At 36.5% G+C, this 18577-nt stretch overlaps 1 protein-coding gene across 2 annotated transcripts in view; it reads right to left on the reverse strand.

Moving 5' to 3' along the window:
• NRBP2 (nuclear receptor binding protein 2) overlaps positions 1-18577 on the reverse strand; it is a 1106111-nt gene that overhangs the window by 168627 nt on the left and 918907 nt on the right. The gene's annotated exons all lie outside the window — the stretch shown is intronic.

Genomic DNA, 18577 nt, shown 5'->3' on the forward strand with positions numbered 1-18577 from the left:
TGACTCCTGCCTTTTTAGCAATGCCACCATCTCCAACGCATATAACGTAGCTGGTCTCACTACCCTCTTGTAGACCTTCCCTTTTACTCTTACTGGTACCCGTCTGTCACAAATCACTCCTGACACTCTTCTCCACCCATTCCACCCTGCCTGTACTCTCTTCTTCACCTCTCTTCCACACTCACCATTACTCTGAACTGTTGATCCCAAGTACTTAAACTCATTCACCTTCGCTACCTCTATTCCCTGCATCCTCACCATTCCTCTATCCTTCCTCTCATTTACACGCATATATTCTGTTTTAGCCCTGCTGACCTTCATTCCTCCCCTCTCTAAAGCATATCTCCGTCTCTCCAGGGTCTCCTCAACCTGGTTCCTACTCTAACTACAGATCACAATGTCATCTGCAAACATCATAGTCCACGAGGCCTCCTGTCTGATCTCATCTATCAACCTGTCCATCACTACTGCAAATAAAAAAGGGCTCAGAGCTGATCCTTGATGTAATCCCACCTCCACCTTAAACGTATCTGTCACTCCCACCGCAGTCATCACCAATGTCACACTATCCTCGTACATATCCCGTACCACTCTTACATACTTCTCTGCCACTCCCGACTTCCTCATACAATACCGCAACTCCTCTCTAGGCACCCTGTCATATGCTTTCTCTAAGTCCACAAAGACACAATGCAACTCCTTCTGACCTTCTCTGTATTTCTCCAACAATACTCGCAGAGCAAATATTACATCTGTAATGTTCTTTCCTGGCATGAACCCATACTGCTGATCACTAATCATCACCTTCCTTCTTAACCTAGCTTCCACTACTCTTTCCCATAACTTCAAGCTGTGACTGATCAATTTTTTCCCTCTGTAGTTACTGCAGCTCAGCACATCACCCTTATTCTTAAAGATAGATACCAAAAAAATTTTCTCCACTCCTCAGGCATCCTCTGACTTTCCAAAATTTCATTAAACAATCTGGTTAAAAATTCCACTGCCATTTCTCCTAAGCACCTCCATGCTTCCACTGGTATGTCATCTGGCCAACAGCCTTTCCATTCTTCATCCTCTTCATAGCTGTCCTTACTTCTTCCTTGCTAATCTGTTTCACTTCCTGATTCACTATCCCCACATCATCCAACCTTCTCTCTCTCTCATTCTCTTCGTTCATCAGCCCTTCAAAGTTCTCTTTCCATCTACTCAACACACTTTCCTCACTTGTGAGTAAGTTTCTCTCACTGTCCTTTATCACCCTTATCTGCTGCACATCTTTCCCAGCTCTGTCCCTCTGTCTAGCCAATCGGTACAGGTCCTTTTCTCCTTCTTTAGTGTCCAATCACTCATAAAACTCTCCATATGCCTTATCCTTAGCCTTTGCCACCTCTCTCTTTGCCATGCGCCTCATCTCCTTATACTCATGTCTACTTTCTTCATCTCTTTGACAATCCCACTTCTTCTTCACCAGCCTCTTCCTCTGTATACTCTCTTGTACTTCCTTATTCCACTACCAGGTATCCATGTCCTCCTTCCTCTGTCCAGATGTCACACCAAGCACCTTTCTAGCAGTCTCCATTACTAGCTCTGCTGAAGTTACCCAGCTATTCGGTAACTCTTCACTGCCTCCCAGTGCCTGTCTTAACTCTTCCCTGAACTCCACCCCACAATCACCCTTTTTTAACTTCCACCATTTAATACTTGGCACTGCTTTCACACTCCTCCTCCTCTTCTTGATCACCAACGTTATCCTACAGACCACCAGTCTATGCTGCTTAACTGCACTTTCCCCTGTCACCACTTTACAGTCACCAATCTCCTTCAGACTGGCCCTCCTACATAGGATATAATCCACCTGTGTGCATCTTCCTCCATTTGTACATCACCCTATGCTCCTCCCTCTTCTTAAAATATGTATTCACCGCAGCCATGTCCATCCTTTTTGCAAAATCCACAATCATCTGACCTTCTGCATTTCTCTCCTTAACACCATACCTACCCATCACTTCCTCATCCCCTCTGTTCACTTCATCAACATGCCTATTGAAGTCCGCGCCAATCACTAATCTCTAACCCTTGGGTACACTCACCACCACTTCATCCAACTCTCTCCAAAATTTTTCTTTCTCATCCATCGCACACCCAACTTGTGGAGCAAATGCACTAACAACATTCATCATTACACCATCAATTTCAAGCTTCATAAACATCACTCTATCAGACACTCTCTTCACCTCCACAACACTCTTGGCATACTGTTCCTTTAGGATAACCCCTACCCCATTTCTCCTGCCATCCACACCATGATAGAACAATTTGAATTCACACACACACACAAATATATATATATATATATATATATATATATATATATATAATATAAATAAATATATATATATATATATATATATATATATATATATATATATATATTATAAAAATAAATATGTGTAGTAAGGTGCAATAGTTTTATAGCCATAGGGGATAAGTTGTCTTCCGCCCTATATATATATATATATATATATATATATATATATATATATATATTTATATTATAAAAAATAAATATGTGTAGTAAGGTGCAATAGTTTTATAGCCATAGGGGATAAGTTGTCTTCCACCCTTAAGGAAAAACATTAAACAATATGGAAACCTGTTATTTTTTAGCATCAAAGTTGCTGGCTGAGCCTTCTTAAAATCAGGAAAAAGAACCATGAACTAAACCCATGAATTCTACCTTTTCAAAGCTGCAGTGTTTTGTGAACTGCAGAAAATGTTGGAATTTTCAATGTAGTCAAAAAACTCCTTAAGTTTGTCCACTGAGCTGTTCCATGAGATGAAAATATCATCAATAAAGTGATAATAGTTCACATATGGGAAGAAATCAGAGTTGTAGATTATGTTTTCTTCCTACTTTGCTATGTTTGGCAGGCTTGGGGTCATTGGTGTGCCCATAGCTATTCCTCTTGTGTATTTGTACCACTTCTAGTTAAAATAAAATTAGTGCATTCTCCTCTTGTTGCATGGTATCTGTTGTATGAAGTAGACCAGTGACAATCTTCTTTCTTGTCTCTTCTGTGGAGTTTTGTCCACAGGGGCTGCTCTGAAAGGCACAGGAAAATTATATTCATTGCAATATGGTGCCAAGTCACTGTTGATCCTGGAGGGGTCTACAGTTCTGTCAAGGGATTAATAACAGTAGCTTGGTCATCAGTCCTATTAGTATTGTTGCTATTTATTGCCTGGTCATTATGCTGCTTGGATATTCCAGAAGGGCCAAGATTTCCAAGTCTTACAGATTGGTCATGCAGATCTGTTTCTGCCTTTTTTCCAACCTTGCCATTCCTGCCATAGTCCTTTTCATCTCTTGTAAGTTTCTTAAGTTTCTTTGTCTTAACGTAAGTTTCAAATTTGGACAGTCTCTTTCTAATTTATTTAAATACATCCATAGGAAAACCCTCTTGATGTGTGGGTCTGATTTTTTTCTTCCAGTTGTACTAAAGCTGCTCCTGTGATGGCTTGTTGTTCCGAGTAAGATTTCAGTAAGTATAAAGTGTCTTCCAGGGTGTTATTCAATTTCTTGTCCAAATCAGGAACACCATTATTCTAAACCATTTTTCCTGTACAGCCTTATTTCTCTGGGTACAAACTTGTTTTCTAAGTTTGTATTTAGGTAGATTTTTTTCCCATTGAATGTGCTTAATTTTCTTTAAATGTTTTTTAACATTTGATGGGCTTTCTATGTCAAAGTAATTGTTTCCATTAACCTCCATGGCACAAGGGTTAGTTTGGTAATTGTATCAGATTGAAGATGGTGTCTGTAAGTTCTTGGTCTGAACAAGGTCCCACTGGGGCTTCTGTGTATACTGACATGGCTCTTTAAGTCAGTTTGCTGGGTTTGTTCCAGTAGAAACACTGGTATATCAAGCTTTACATGGGATTATTTTGTAAACAGCCAGTTGTTGCCCACTCAATCTTTTGGAAACTGATTTGCTTCTCTAGCAGACATATAGATCAAGGTACAGAAAAGAACACATCCTTGTAGTGAGTTGCAATAGTTTTCCAGCCTTAGGGGGTGAGACATCTCCTACCCTTAAGGAAAACATTAAACCACAGAGATTACTGGGACTTCTTCAGCATCAAAGTTGCTGGCTGAGCTTCTTTAAAACCAGGAAAAAAGAAACAAACTGTAGCTTTGAAACAGTCGCCACGGACGAGGGGAAGACAGTGCACACTGCCTACCTTGACCTAGCCAAAGCCTTCAACACTATTCTCCACTCGGGCATAATAGATGAACTCTCCCAGCTAGGCATCAACCCATACATTACCAGATGGGTAGCTAACTGGCTCACTGATAGAACCCACTCAAGTCAAAATAGGGGAAGCCACCTCTAGTAGTAGACCCATAACAAGTGGTATACCCCAAGAATCTATCTTGGGGCCTCTGCTGTTTAGGATATACTTTTCTGAAGTGCAAGGCAAAACCAGTGATCTGTGGCTGACCAAGTGTGCAGATGACTGCAAGCTGCGTGCTATCTTAAATTCCCACAGTTATGTGAACAACCTCCAAGAGGGCCTTAACCAAACTAATGAATGGTGCCAGAAGCATGGCCACAAACAGTGCTTTCACCCTTAACAGAGCCTCATCAGATCTAGCTCCAGTTTCCATAAAATACATTATTTATATATGTTTTAATGAACAGCTCATTGTTATTTCAGAATAAGACTAACTTCACAATACCTCCAAAAATGCCTTTGGAAAACACCAATAGGTGCCAACGACTGCCAAAAATAATCCACAGTTCATTGTCACAAAGCACAAACACAAACTAAAACGACAAGCAAATAAAACAGACAGACGAGATATGTAGCAAACAGAGTTAAGCGCTTTCAACCATAGTAACTGGTCTTCATCAGAACTACTACTTTCAAGTTAATCTGCTACTTATATAAACTTTATGGCACCAAAACTGCTCATTCCATTTAAAGTCAAACTAACACATTATTGAGTAAATAACTGAATAAATAACTAAATGAAGAACAATCTTACCACTACATAAGAGTCTCCTAACCTTAAAATTCTCAGTTCAAACGAAGCAACTACACATTTATAATCAAATGCTGCTCGTCAGTATAATACTTTAATTAAATAGGAACATACGTATAAGTATGCGTAATATATAAACAATATAAACAAACCCATTAATATTTGAAAATATATACTTAAAAGGAATTTTTTATATGTGTGATAGTAATAGTTAATATATATACAAATAAAAAAATAATAAAATATTCTTATGCAGATAAATTGTTTTTTATTTTTTATATATTTTTTTTAAATATTATTTATTTAAAATTTTTTAGATGAATTATCTTGCTGGATGCTTAATAATAAATAAATAAATAAATAAATAATGATAATAGTAACTCTAGGGACAACAAAGATGGAAATGGACTATACCATATTCATTAAAATTGATTCATTTTAACAACCAACTAATCCAATATTAACTATTTACCATAAAATTAATGATAAAATAACTACTAAAATTTGATAAAAATTCACTTATATTATTAAATAAATAAGTTACATAAATATATAGTTAATAAATAATAAATATATATATATCTTATAATCATTTTGTATCACTTTATACTAATAACAACGATTTGGTTGATATAAATTCATTTAATCCAGGAGAAGTGGTGGCGTCTAAGCATATTTGCCACCACGTTTCTTTGTATGCTAGTAAACTTTTAATATCACCACCTCTGGGATCCATTTCAATAGTATCAAGAATGCTAAACATAAAATTATGGTCATCGCCTTCAGTATCAACATGCCGGAATAAGGCATTAGTTTTATCCTTGGTCTTAATACTGTATATGTGGTCATATATACGTCTTTTAAGACATCTTTCTGTCTTTCCAACGTAAAAACTTGAACATTTTCCACATTTAGCTAAATATACTACATTTTTTTGTATTGCAATTCCCATATCTACATCTTATGTTAGATTTCAATCCATTCTGTAATTTTATTTTACTTTCCAAAGACATATATCTGCATTGATTGCAGAATCCACATTTACTACTTCTTGTGTTGTTACTCAAAAAATTTTTACTTTTCTTCTCTGTGTATCTATATTCCATAAGAAACTTCATATTTTTACCCATTTTATATATAAAATTTGGTTTAGATCCCAATAATTTTACCAAACTTGTGTCACTACTTATCAAATACCAAAATTTATAAATAATTCTTTTTAGCTGATCTACCCCTAAGTTATATTGTAATATAAACAGTCTCTGATAACTATAATTCGATATGTTTGTAAGGGATTTTGTATCACAATTATTAAAAAATGTTCCTGTTTAATTAAGGTATTATACTGACGAGCAACATTTCATTGTTATTTCACTTGACCTGGGGTCATAAATGTATTCTATAGGTTGTTTGTAAGACAGTTCTCATTGTTCATCCCTGTTTGCATATCAACTCCTACTGGTAAGCTAATGGGTTACAGCTTATGTGTCCTACGTAGCTAGTGCCTGGTGAGGTGCATTGTAGTGCATGCTTCTGCAAATTCATGATGCTTGGCTGTAGTGCAGTAAATGTGATCACGATCTCTCACTGCTTTCTCTGATATTATTCATTTCTACATTCTTGAACAGATACTCATAAGACACAAATGTAATAGTAAATTCAATAACAAACTATATTTTCATATGTTCATAGGTTCACTTGTCAGCCTTATGACATGCTGGTGTTCAGGAAGCTCAGTTGCTATAATCTATGTTAATATCTTCTACTTCCCATATATGCATACATGGATCAACTTCAGATAGTTGACTTATCATTTTGACTTTTACATGATCGAGACCACGTTGTCAAAAGCTTAAAATAATGAACTCCTGGAACATCATATTTTCCCTCCAGGAAACTAACAACTTGGCTACCATGGTGAACTTTGCACTTTTCTCCACTATAGTGCAGTCTTGGAGTTGGTATATTTAGTGAAGCCCCTCCCCACTTTCATGGGTTTAATTTGCTTATGTTTCTATTTTAATTGTTGGTGGCCAAGTGGTTAGTTTCCCAGGGGGACAATATGATGTTCTGGGAGTTCATTATTTTAAGCTTTTAACAATGTGGTTTCATTCATGTAGAAGCTGGCGAAATGGTAAGTTGACTATATGAAGTAGATCTACAAGCACACATGCATACACACAGACACATATATATATATATATATATATATATATATATATATATATATATATATATATATATATATATATATATATATATATACACATATATATGTATATACATTTTTTCAGCTGAGTCAATTACTGATTTCTTCCAAATGTAATGGATTGTTACAGTTTGACTGCAATATAATTCGACCACTTAAACCCCTGACAAAAATTACCAAAATCAGTGCATGCTGCGACCAAACCCATATGTGTGTGTGTGTGTGTGTGTGTGTGTGTGTGTGTGTGTGTGTGTGTATGAATCTACTCACTTTGGATGAGTAGTCAGTATGTCATCCTCCAAAATGTCGAATGAAAAATGTTGACAAACTGAATGTCAATATTTTACCATGCATGCATTGAGAAGGAACATTTGCACATACAAAGACTAACATTTTTTGCAGTGGGTCCCTACACCCCCCCGCTAATTACAGATTCCCTATTAGAAGACTGAACAAGCATTCTTTTGAATACATCTTGGTCGAACTCAAAAGCCTGAAACGGCAAAATATCAAAGCAGCTTTTAAGCGAATTCTTTCCCTGGGAAAGAATTTGCTTGGCCGCTTTGTTACTTTGCTGTTTTCGGCACTGTAGTGCAGTTTCGGAGTTGTTATATTTAAGTAGGGGGCGTGTGGAGGGTGAAGCCCCCACTTAATGTAATGTTTAAAGTATGTTTTTTTATGTTGTTGAAACAGCGATTTTTTTTCCCTAGGAAAAAAAATCGCTGTTTTGACAGTTCAAAATTGTAAGCTTTCATTTACATAGGGTTGATTCATCACCATTCACTTTTTTAAGTGCTTGGTGATGTAATATAGACCCTAATTACACATACTAACTCTGAGATTGCACAATCCCTGTTGAAAGGGAATATTTTCCTAGCGGGGACTGTCAGTCTCACACACCTGTTGACCATCTATATATATTGACCAAATGCGATCGATTAAATAGATTTTGCAAATGAATATTTAGACCAAAAGCAGGGCACCCATATATATATATATATATATATATATATATATATATATATATATACATATATATATATATATTATATATGTATATATATATATATATATATATATATATATATATATATATATATATACATATACACCTAAACACACTGTTCAAACTCAGCCTCTGTACAGGCTACTTACCCATAGAGTGGCGCACAGCAACAGTTATCCCACTCCACAAAGGTGGAGCCACAATGGACCCCAGGAACTATCGCCCTATAAGCCTGACTAGCCAGGTCTGCAAGGCTATGGAGCCCATCATCATGGAACTCATTAACAGAGACATTGGGAACCTCCAAACACAGGACCCTACCCAGTTTGGCTTTGTTAAGGGCAGATCATGCCTCTTAAACCTGGTGGACTTCTTTGAGACAGTTACCAAGGCTTTAGACGAGGGAAAGGAGGTCCACACAGCCTACCTAGACCTCACAAAGTCTTTCGACACCATTCCCCTTCTGGTATTATAGACAAGCTCACCAGCCTGAACATAAACCCCTATGTCATGAGATGGGTTGCCAGTTGGCTCACAGATAGAATCCACACAGTGAGAGTTGCAGGCCCTAGGTCCAACTTTAAACCGGTTACAAGTGACGTCCCCCAGGGCTCAGTCCTGGGAGCCCTCCTGTTCAGTATATACTTCTCAGAGGTACAGGCAAGCACAGGAGGACTATGGCTGACCAAGTTCACAGACGACTGCAAACTGGGGGCCATAAGTGACTCTCCGGCTGATACAGACATCCTCCAGAAGGGTCTCACAGAGACGGATACCTGGTGTCAAAATCATGGCCTCAAGCTAAATGCCAAAAAGTGCATAGTCATCCCCTTTGGAAAAAACAAAGTACCCGTGAACTACCACATATGTGGTAGTCCCCTAAATACAGAAAATGAAATAAGGGATCTGGGGACCCAAGTAGATAATAATCTCTCCTTTGATAATCATATTGCCAAGGTGGTTAGAAAATGCTTCTATGTGGCCCACCTAATCACAAAAGGGTTCGCATCTAGAGCAAAAGAGGTTATTGTGCCCCTCTACTCATCACTCATCAGACCCATCATACAGTACAAAGCCCCATTTGGAATGTACCTTACAAGACACCTGCAACAGCTGGAAAGACCACAGCAGTACCTCACCAGGAGGATCACTGACCTCAAACAGATGCCCTATGCAACCCGACTGAAGAAACTCCAGCTGTACTCGGTTGCATACCGCCTACTCAGAGGTGATCTCTGCCTGACATACAAGGCCATGTCCAACCCAGAATTGATGGACATGCTCCACCTAAAAATAACAAATCCCCGAGAGCCGCACGCTGTAGGGATCTAAATCTCACCATAACATTAAATAAGACTTGCTGGAGGGATAGATGCGATCTGAAGAAGAACTATTCGAAAGCGCTTATCATTGGACAAGGGGCTTAATTTTTATTATTTTTGTTCTTATTTTGTTTTATTTCATTCTTTTCATTAAATTCTGGATTTTAACAAAACTTTTATTACTGGATTACACAGACAGTTTATTTGCTTTTCAGCACAGTGTTAGCCTGGATGAACCAGCTGTCTTTTGGTTTGTGGATTATTTATTGGACAGTTCACCGCAGCAAAAGGGAATATTTCTTCATTTTTTTTTTTTGCTACCTATGAACCTATATATATATATATATATATATATATATATATATATATATATATAAATTGTACACACCCCTGTTAAAATGCCAGGTTTTTGTGATATAAAAAAATGAAACCACAACAAATCATTTCAAAACTTTTCCCACATTTAATGTGACCTATAAACTGTACAATTCAATTGAAAAACAAACAAATCTGTTAGGTAAAAAAATATAAAAAAAAAATAAAAAATGTACAATAGATGGTTGCATAAGTGTGCACACCCTTAAACGAATACTTTGTTGAAGCACCTTTTGATTTAATTACAGCATTCAGTCTTCTTGGGTAGGAGTCTATCAGCATGGCACATCTTGACTTGGCAATATTTGCCCACTCTTCCTTGCAAAAGCACTCCAAATCTGTCAGATTGCGAGGGCATCTCTTGTGCACAGCCCTCTTCAGGTTACCACACAGATTTTCTATTGGATTTAAGTCTGGGCTCTGGCTGGGCCATTCCAAAACTTTAATTTTCTTCTGGTAAAGCCATTCTTTTGTTGATTTGGATGTATGCTGGGGGTCATTGTCGTGTTGAAAGGTGAAATTCCTCTTCATCTTCAGCTTTCTTCATAGGTTCATAGCAAGGTTCATAGATTAGTACTAGACTAACTGCTCTTGCGAACCATTTTAAGCCTAGCCAATTATCCCTTGTGAGACTCAAACCTTGCATCTTGTGTTTGTAAGGCAAACACCTTAACCATTAAGTCACCCTCCCAACCCTCTGCAGATGCCTGAAGTTTTTGCCTCAAAAGTGACTGGTATTTGGAACTGTTCATAATTCCCTCCACCTTGACTAAAGCCTCAGTTCCCGCTGAAGAAAAGCAATGCCAAAGCAGGATACTGCCACCACCATGCTTCACCATGCGGATGGTGTTCTTTTGGTGATGCGAAGTGTTGTTTTTGCACCAAATGTACCTTTTGGAATTATGGTCATAAAGTTCAGCCTTGGTCTTATCAGACCATAACACATTCTCCACATACTTTTGGGAGACTTGTATTGTTCTGCAAATTTTAGCTGGGCCTGGATGTTTTTCTGTGTAAGAAAAGGCTTCTGTATTGCAACCCTACCCCATAGTCCAGACATATGGAGAATATGGGAGATTGTTGTCACATGTAGTACACAACCAGTACTTGCCAGAAATTCCTGCAGCTCTTTCAGTATTATTGTAGGTCTCTTGGCAGCCTCCCTAACCAGTTTTCATCTTGTCTTTTCATCAATTTTGAAGGGACGTCCAGTTCTTTGCAACATCACTGTTGTCCCATATTTTCTCCACTTTTTGATGACTGTCTTTACTGTGTTCCATGGTATATCCAATGCTGTGGAAATTTTTTCGTACCCTTCTCCTGACTTGATACCGTTCAACAATGAGATCCCTTTGATGCTGTGTAAGCTCTCTGTGAACTATGGCTTTTGCTGTAGCAGGCAACTGAGTAAATGTCTGGAAAGTCCAACTAGGACAGCAGAACTTTATTTGGGGTTATTCAGATTCTTTTTAATTGATGGCAGGTGTGAACTATGGCTTTTGCTGTAGCAGGCAACTGAGTAAATGTCTGGAAAGTCCAACTAGGACAGCAGAACTTTATTTGGGGTTATTCAGATTCTTTTTAATTGATGGCAGGTGTGTACCCAAGAAGACTGAATGCTGTAATTAAATCAAAAATTGCTTCAACAAAGTATTAGGTTAAGGGTGTGCACACATATGCAACCAGCTTATTGTACATTTTTTTTTATTTTTTATATTTTGTCCGCTAACAAATTTGTTTGTTTTTCAATTGAATTGTACAGATTATAGGTCACATTAAAGGTGGGAAAAGTTATGAAATGATTTATTGTGGTCTCATTTTTTATATCACAAAAACTTGGCATTTTAACAGGGGAGTGTATAATTCGAGACCATGAAGCCGAAAACCAGAATGCTGAAAGTGCATAAGAGTGAATTTGAATATCTGGAATCTGTGCTTATGCATTTCCGGTGCATCATGTGTAGTGTTATGGTGCCTGAAATTACAGGTGAGTGAGTGTTTGTGTGTGTTTTTGTACATTGTATGTGTGGGTAAGGGTAGGGAGGTGTGAGTGTTGGATTTGTTGGTGTTTGTGTATGTGTGATGTGTATTTGTGTGCAAGCGAGTGGAGGATGGCATGGTGTGAGTTTTTTTTGTTATGTGCGACTTCGGAGTTGGTATATATAAGTAGGGGGTGTAGTGGGTGCAGTGGGGCTTGCCCCCCCCGATTATCTGTAGTGTAGGGTTGTGTGGTTTATGTGCTGTGGGTGGAATGGTATGTGTGTTATGTGGTGTATGGTGTATGTATGCTCATGATTGTGTGATTCGGGATTGTGGATTGCTTGTGAATGGTTCGACTTTATAGTCTCGAGTTACTGAAATTCGGGATTTCAGTAATTCAAGATTATGAAGTTAAACCATGTATATATATATATATATATATATATATATATATATATATATATATATATATATATATATATAATATATATATATGTGTGTGTGTGTTTGAGTGTTTGTATATAAATATATATTTATGTATAGTATCTAAAGCTTATGTTTTCTTTACACCAAAGTGAAAGGGAGATGTGGTCCATGTTTCACTTTTTTTGTTTTATTTTTTAACTTTTTATTTTATTTTACTTGTTTTATTTAAGGGTAAGGATACATTTGAGCTTGAGGGTCTGACAGATTATGCTGTTATAGGCTGAGTGTTTATGTGCTTGTTCATTTTGCATGTGAAATTTGTGAACTTTTATGATAGTTTTTTGTGAGTAGTATGAATACGGTAGCTTTTGTGGAATATTAGTAGGATTGTTAATATACTCAGGGTGCAGATAAACTGTTAATCATCCTGCCAAGACTTTGGATAAAGAAAAATATCTACCCAGTGTGCCAGTTGCATGTATTATCAAATCTTTTATCAGGGATCTGACATTTCATTGAGATAAATAAAAAAATATCACAGTCATGAAAATGATAAACATCTTTATGGTAGTCATTTATTATGGTAGATTTTAGGATATACATATCTCTGTCTCTCTTTGTGTATATTTATCACACACACACACACACACACACACACACACACACACACACACACACACACACACACACACACACACACACACACACACACACACACACACACACACACACACACACACACACACACACACATGTGTATGCATGTCTGGCAGTTGGCACAGAGGACGAAAACTCTGAACTATTAAGAAGCTGCTTCCTGTGCCAAGGGTACAGGGTTTAATACTTTCCACCTTCATTTGCTTACTGTGTAACTCTTATTTAACTGGAATCTAACTTTGGGTGGCATGATGCCAGGGAATCTTCTTGGGCCAGGCTTATATAGGCTCCAGGGCCGTTAGCCTAGTACACACCTATGAACCTATGATCCCGACATTGCTGCCAAGTCACACCTGAAAACAAACAATTGTATCCAGTGGGCTTACCTAGTCAATAAATTATATATATATATATATATATATATATATATATATATATATATATATATATATATATATATATATATATACATGGCCATATTCTAAAACAGTTTCTCTCAGTGTAAGTCTGCCTTGATTCTGAAAGACTTGCTGTCAGAGTAAGTGACTTACATCATTGTAAGGCCTATTTAAAAAAAAAAAACAGGCTTACACTGGGGACCAGATTCCAAAAGACCTGCTCTCAGTGTAAGTGGTCACGTACACTGAGAGCAGATCTTTTAAAACTGGTCCCAATATATGGGTATCTATCATTTCATCTAAAAAAACAGAATATCTGCATAAAATGGATCTAAATTCACTTCATTTAAGCCAGCAAACTCCAAAAAAAAAAAAAATAAATAAATAAAAACAGAATTTTTTTTTTCCAGAGGTCATGCACATTCCCGTGTAAGGGACTTCTCTACCAGATGTCACCTAACTTATATAACAAACTCCATGGTCATACTATACTGGAAGAAAGATTAAAAACACTGGAAGTGCACCACCAGCTCACACCATCCAGCACACTGTAATAAAGCAAACTGAAGTACTACTTTAAATCTTTAAAAAAACTCATATCAGTGATCAAAAAAGTTATAATTGGCTATGAATATGGATAGCAAGATGCAAGCAGTAAAAATGCTTTTAGTCCCTTTAGTTTTATTCACAAGTCAGGCATATTTTTATCAACTGGAGGAGAATCTGTGGACAGTAATTAATAAAAGAGTTGAAGGATTTTATTTGGGAGGGGAAAAGGGCAAAAGTCAAGTGTGATAAGTTGATCCTCCCAACAGAAAAAGGAGGTTTAGGATTACCTGATTTGAAAGGATATTTTAGAGCTAACAGTAATGGCTCTTTTACGTAACATAAGCAGAAAACTACAAATTTAAGTGGATTAGGGTGATAATGAAGCAGGGGTGTAATTCAAGAAATAAGGAAATAATAGGATTTTGGATACAGACACTTAGAGACTAGCAACAAGTCATACAGAATATGATATTCATAAATTAACAGAAACTATACTATGAATGAAGCCAACACAGGAATGGAGAAAAAAAGTTTCTGCTGCCAGGGATGGCTAGAATTAGGGTTACAAAGACTAGACAAGAGTAGGCTGGAATTTACTGGAGGAAGCTGGAAAAAAACAAGGTATTGGGAACAAATAATTAGAAAAGGAAAGGTAGTACAATGGGAAGAGGCCAAGAAAACATGTGGATTGCAGGCTAGTGCTTTCCTTCCCTATCAGGGATTGATATCAAAGTATAGACAAAGATAAAGGGATAGGGAAATCCTAAATGAAATACATGTACTGGTTGAGTTTTTAACTGAATATAGAACAGAAGCTACTGTTAAAAAAGGGATAATTAGTAGGGCATATAAAATTTTGCACAAAAGCTATAGGAATCAATTAGAAGAGGCCAGAAAAGATTGGGAGGAGAGATTATATATGCAATTCACAATAAACAATGGGAGGACATATGTACAGCTCCCAAATATGCAACAAAGTCTAGAAGATTTAGGATTTTTGCATTGATACATTGATACTCCAAGTAGAGTCCTAATAATTTTTCCTTGGGTAGATGGAAAATGTTGGAGGTATGATGGAGGAAAAAGGTAACTTGGCCCTTATGTTTTGGGAGTATAATGAGTTGGCAGACTTTAAAATTTCTCTGTGGAGTACTCTGTCAGGAATACTGGACCAACAAATGAGTGAAATTAATGAAATTATTTTTTTGAGCTGGGATACTGGATTTGAATTGCCTAGGCATAGTAAAGCCTTGTTAAGTTTAATTATTGTGACTTCCAAAAAAGCAATTGCTAGAAAATGGTAATCAAAATCTAAACTAGCTATACTTGAAATAGTGAATATTGTAACAGAGATAAAAGAAAATTAAGTGAGATCTTTGGAAAGGGGTAGGAGTAAATTGCATAGAAAGAAATTGAAACTGTGGGAAAATACATGCAGAAAAAATGTTTTGGAGGAGGAATGAGGTTTAAGGGAAAGAAGGAATTGAATAATTTATGCAATGCAATGACTATGATATATAAAAGTGTATGTGATGTAGAATGTTTTTGTAAATGTGAAGTTGTTAATATAGTTTGATTACTTTTATATAATTGTACTGTAAGTCTGCCTGTGTTACAAATGATAATTCAATAAAGGTGTTTTAAAAAAAGAAAATTTATAGTTGGCAAAATGTGTTGAAAAATATCATTAGATAAAATGTGATTAGATGTTTATTTTGATGACTTGTGACTAAATAAGTGATGGATGAAAACTATCATTAGATAAAATGTAATTATATATTTATTTTGATGACTTGTGACTAAATAAGTGATAGACAAGTTGTAGGTCACCCATGTGTGTATATATATATATATATATATATATATATATATATATATATACATATAGACTCAGAAGCCATGGATTAGCACCTGAGATATATGAAGAAAACCTTTGTAAGGGGGGTACTATTAATCTTCAACTAATAATGGGTGATATGGTTGAGTTCATTGATGGCCTCCTTGGCCATAAACTTAGAACCTATGAACCTGTTAATTTCATTTGCCTATGTTGTACTGTGACATGTTAAATGAAGAATTACTTCATGACTTACTATATATCTATGTAACTGTCACTGGATGCATGCTCGTTGAATATAACTTTTTCAGTTGGATTCTCATGTGAATTCTACTGAATGTTTGTTATTAATTCTTTAAAAATTACTCTTCATTTGCCTCGGTCTTCAAGCAAACTCCATAGATTGTAATTCTTTTTTGCTGCACAGTCTGGATAATGGCTAAAATTGTTTAGATTTTTGTTTTATCCCATCTATCCAGATAACTAAGTAAAAATAAATAAATACTAAATAAATAAATAAATAAGCAACCTATGAACAGAATAGGAATTAAGACAACATATTTAAGAATATAGTGTGGAGAAATTTTAAAGCTATATATAGGTTTGTACTAGTTAAACTCAGTAGCAAAAAATAGATGCAAATATCACTCATATAACCAAACTCTTGATACTGACTTCATGACTGATCTTTTTCAGAATCGCTGTAAACAAATGTAGAAAAGATCATTGCAGTATTTACATATCATGTCTTGGACACAGTCATATTTAGGGGATAGATCTAATGAGAGCTGATAATGAGAATGTCATTTAATAAATCTTTCTATACTTATTCCATACGGGTGGGCATTTTAATGGCTTTGTTCTTCATTTGTTTTTTGAAACAGATTAAAATCATTTTCCCATTTTCTTCCAAGTCCTTATTAGATGCCTGATATATAAAATATGTCTCTAATTACAAAGTATCTCTTTATTCTATATTTTACTTTTCTTTGCATCTGTTAATGAGGGTGGAGCATTGACCTCCATGGACCTTTTTCATCCTCAGCCCAGGAGCAGTGTCTAGTTAAGTGACTTGCTCAGAGTCACACAATTAGGCAGTGTAGGCTAAGGGAATTAAATCCTAGACCACAGGAAACAACTCTTCAACAGCTGCTTAATACTCTGAGCCAACAGCCCGATATATATAAATATATATATGGGTTCCTGACTAAAGACTGAATGCTCAAAAGAGAGAAAGATAAAACATTGAGTTTAGATTGCCAAAAACCTGGAAGATGGAATGGTATGCCACAAAACACAAAATCTGCACCTCCCCAGTCCCCCTGCTAATTATAGATACCAACTCTGAGATTACAATACAGTGGGGAAAGGGACAAAGTAACAGCCCATATTGTTTGAGCTTCTGGCTTTTCAGCAGTCCAGGCTTGATGTTTTAATACTGTGCAATCGTTAATTGATTGTGATTTGTTTTTGAACAGTCAAAAATCAAAACAATATGTGTTTTGGCAATTGGTCCCAGAATTCATTTGGAACTTACTGAATCTAACTACATTCTAACTAACTACATTCTGCTAACTTCTTACAACTCATGACCGAGGTTCTACTCTGTAAATGTTGAGAGCAGTGCCCTAAACATTCTTCACAGATCACACAAACTTATCTCACTTGAACTCACCAGATTTATTTTGGCATTTTTTTAGTCAAGTCTGGGCCCTAGTCTAGTCAGACTAGTAGAAATTAGTGAGAAAGGGGTTCACATCATGTTGTGTCAAAATAGTCTGCAGTTACACATTGGTCAAAAGTCATTTTGGCATTTCTGAGGCATTTATATCTGCAGTGCAAAAAGGAGACTTTTTCAGACATTCACAAAATGAAAGATGCAGTCAGTAAAGTGGGCAAAGGTATGTTCATTAAAAGAACACACTCTCTGCAAGCCCTAAGATGTAATGTAATATTTGCTTTCCACATGTACACAGTACAGTCATCAGTCTTGAAGATTTCCAAGAGTTTACCTAGCAGGCCTATATCACCTGCTATCACTGTAAGCATAGAAGTGTGAATGGCAGTACTATGGTATGATTTAAATCAAAGGGGTCAATTATGTGGTCTGGCTGAGCCCAACACTCGATGCTTAGCACTTATAGCCTCTTCCTAAGATCTGTAGAATAGCAATGAGATTGTTTATCAGAAGCCACAGCCTAGGACTAATGTTTAAACCACCCAGCCCTGTGCCCTGGTATACTGTATACTGAAGCAATACTTTCTGTTGCTCTCGCTTCTTCCCCAACATATAAAAGCAGAATTCTGCTTGGCAGACAATTCTTGAATCATCTTGTACTGAGGGCTATCTTTTTATTTGATTCTATAGCGAGAACTTTCTTTCACTGAATGGAAGAAATTAATGTAAAATAACTAGAAGAAGAAACCATGTTCTACTTATTTTGTGCATGTCTAATGAAGTTTTTTACCATCAAATTAAAACATTGTTCATGGCTGAAACTCCCTGTCTGTAAGGCCTTTACAGTATTTCCAACATTAGCAGATTCTACAAACCATGCATGTAGTGATGACAGATGGCTTAACTAGTCTGCAGTTTTCTTCTCAAACAACCGAAGAAGATCATTTCTGATTGTTTATAAATCCAGAACTGCATAATTATGCATCCTAGTGCTTGGATGCATTCATGTAAGCTATTGCTACCCATAACTCTCAACTGTGTTGGATTTCGCAGACTGTCCAGATTTTTGTGCCATATTTTATGTGTGTTTCTC

This window comes from Protopterus annectens, chromosome 3.part1 (genome assembly GCF_019279795.1).
Source record: "Protopterus annectens isolate FY-2018-M chromosome 3.part1, PAN1.0, whole genome shotgun sequence".
Taxonomy (NCBI): Eukaryota; Metazoa; Chordata; order Ceratodontiformes; family Protopteridae; genus Protopterus; species Protopterus annectens.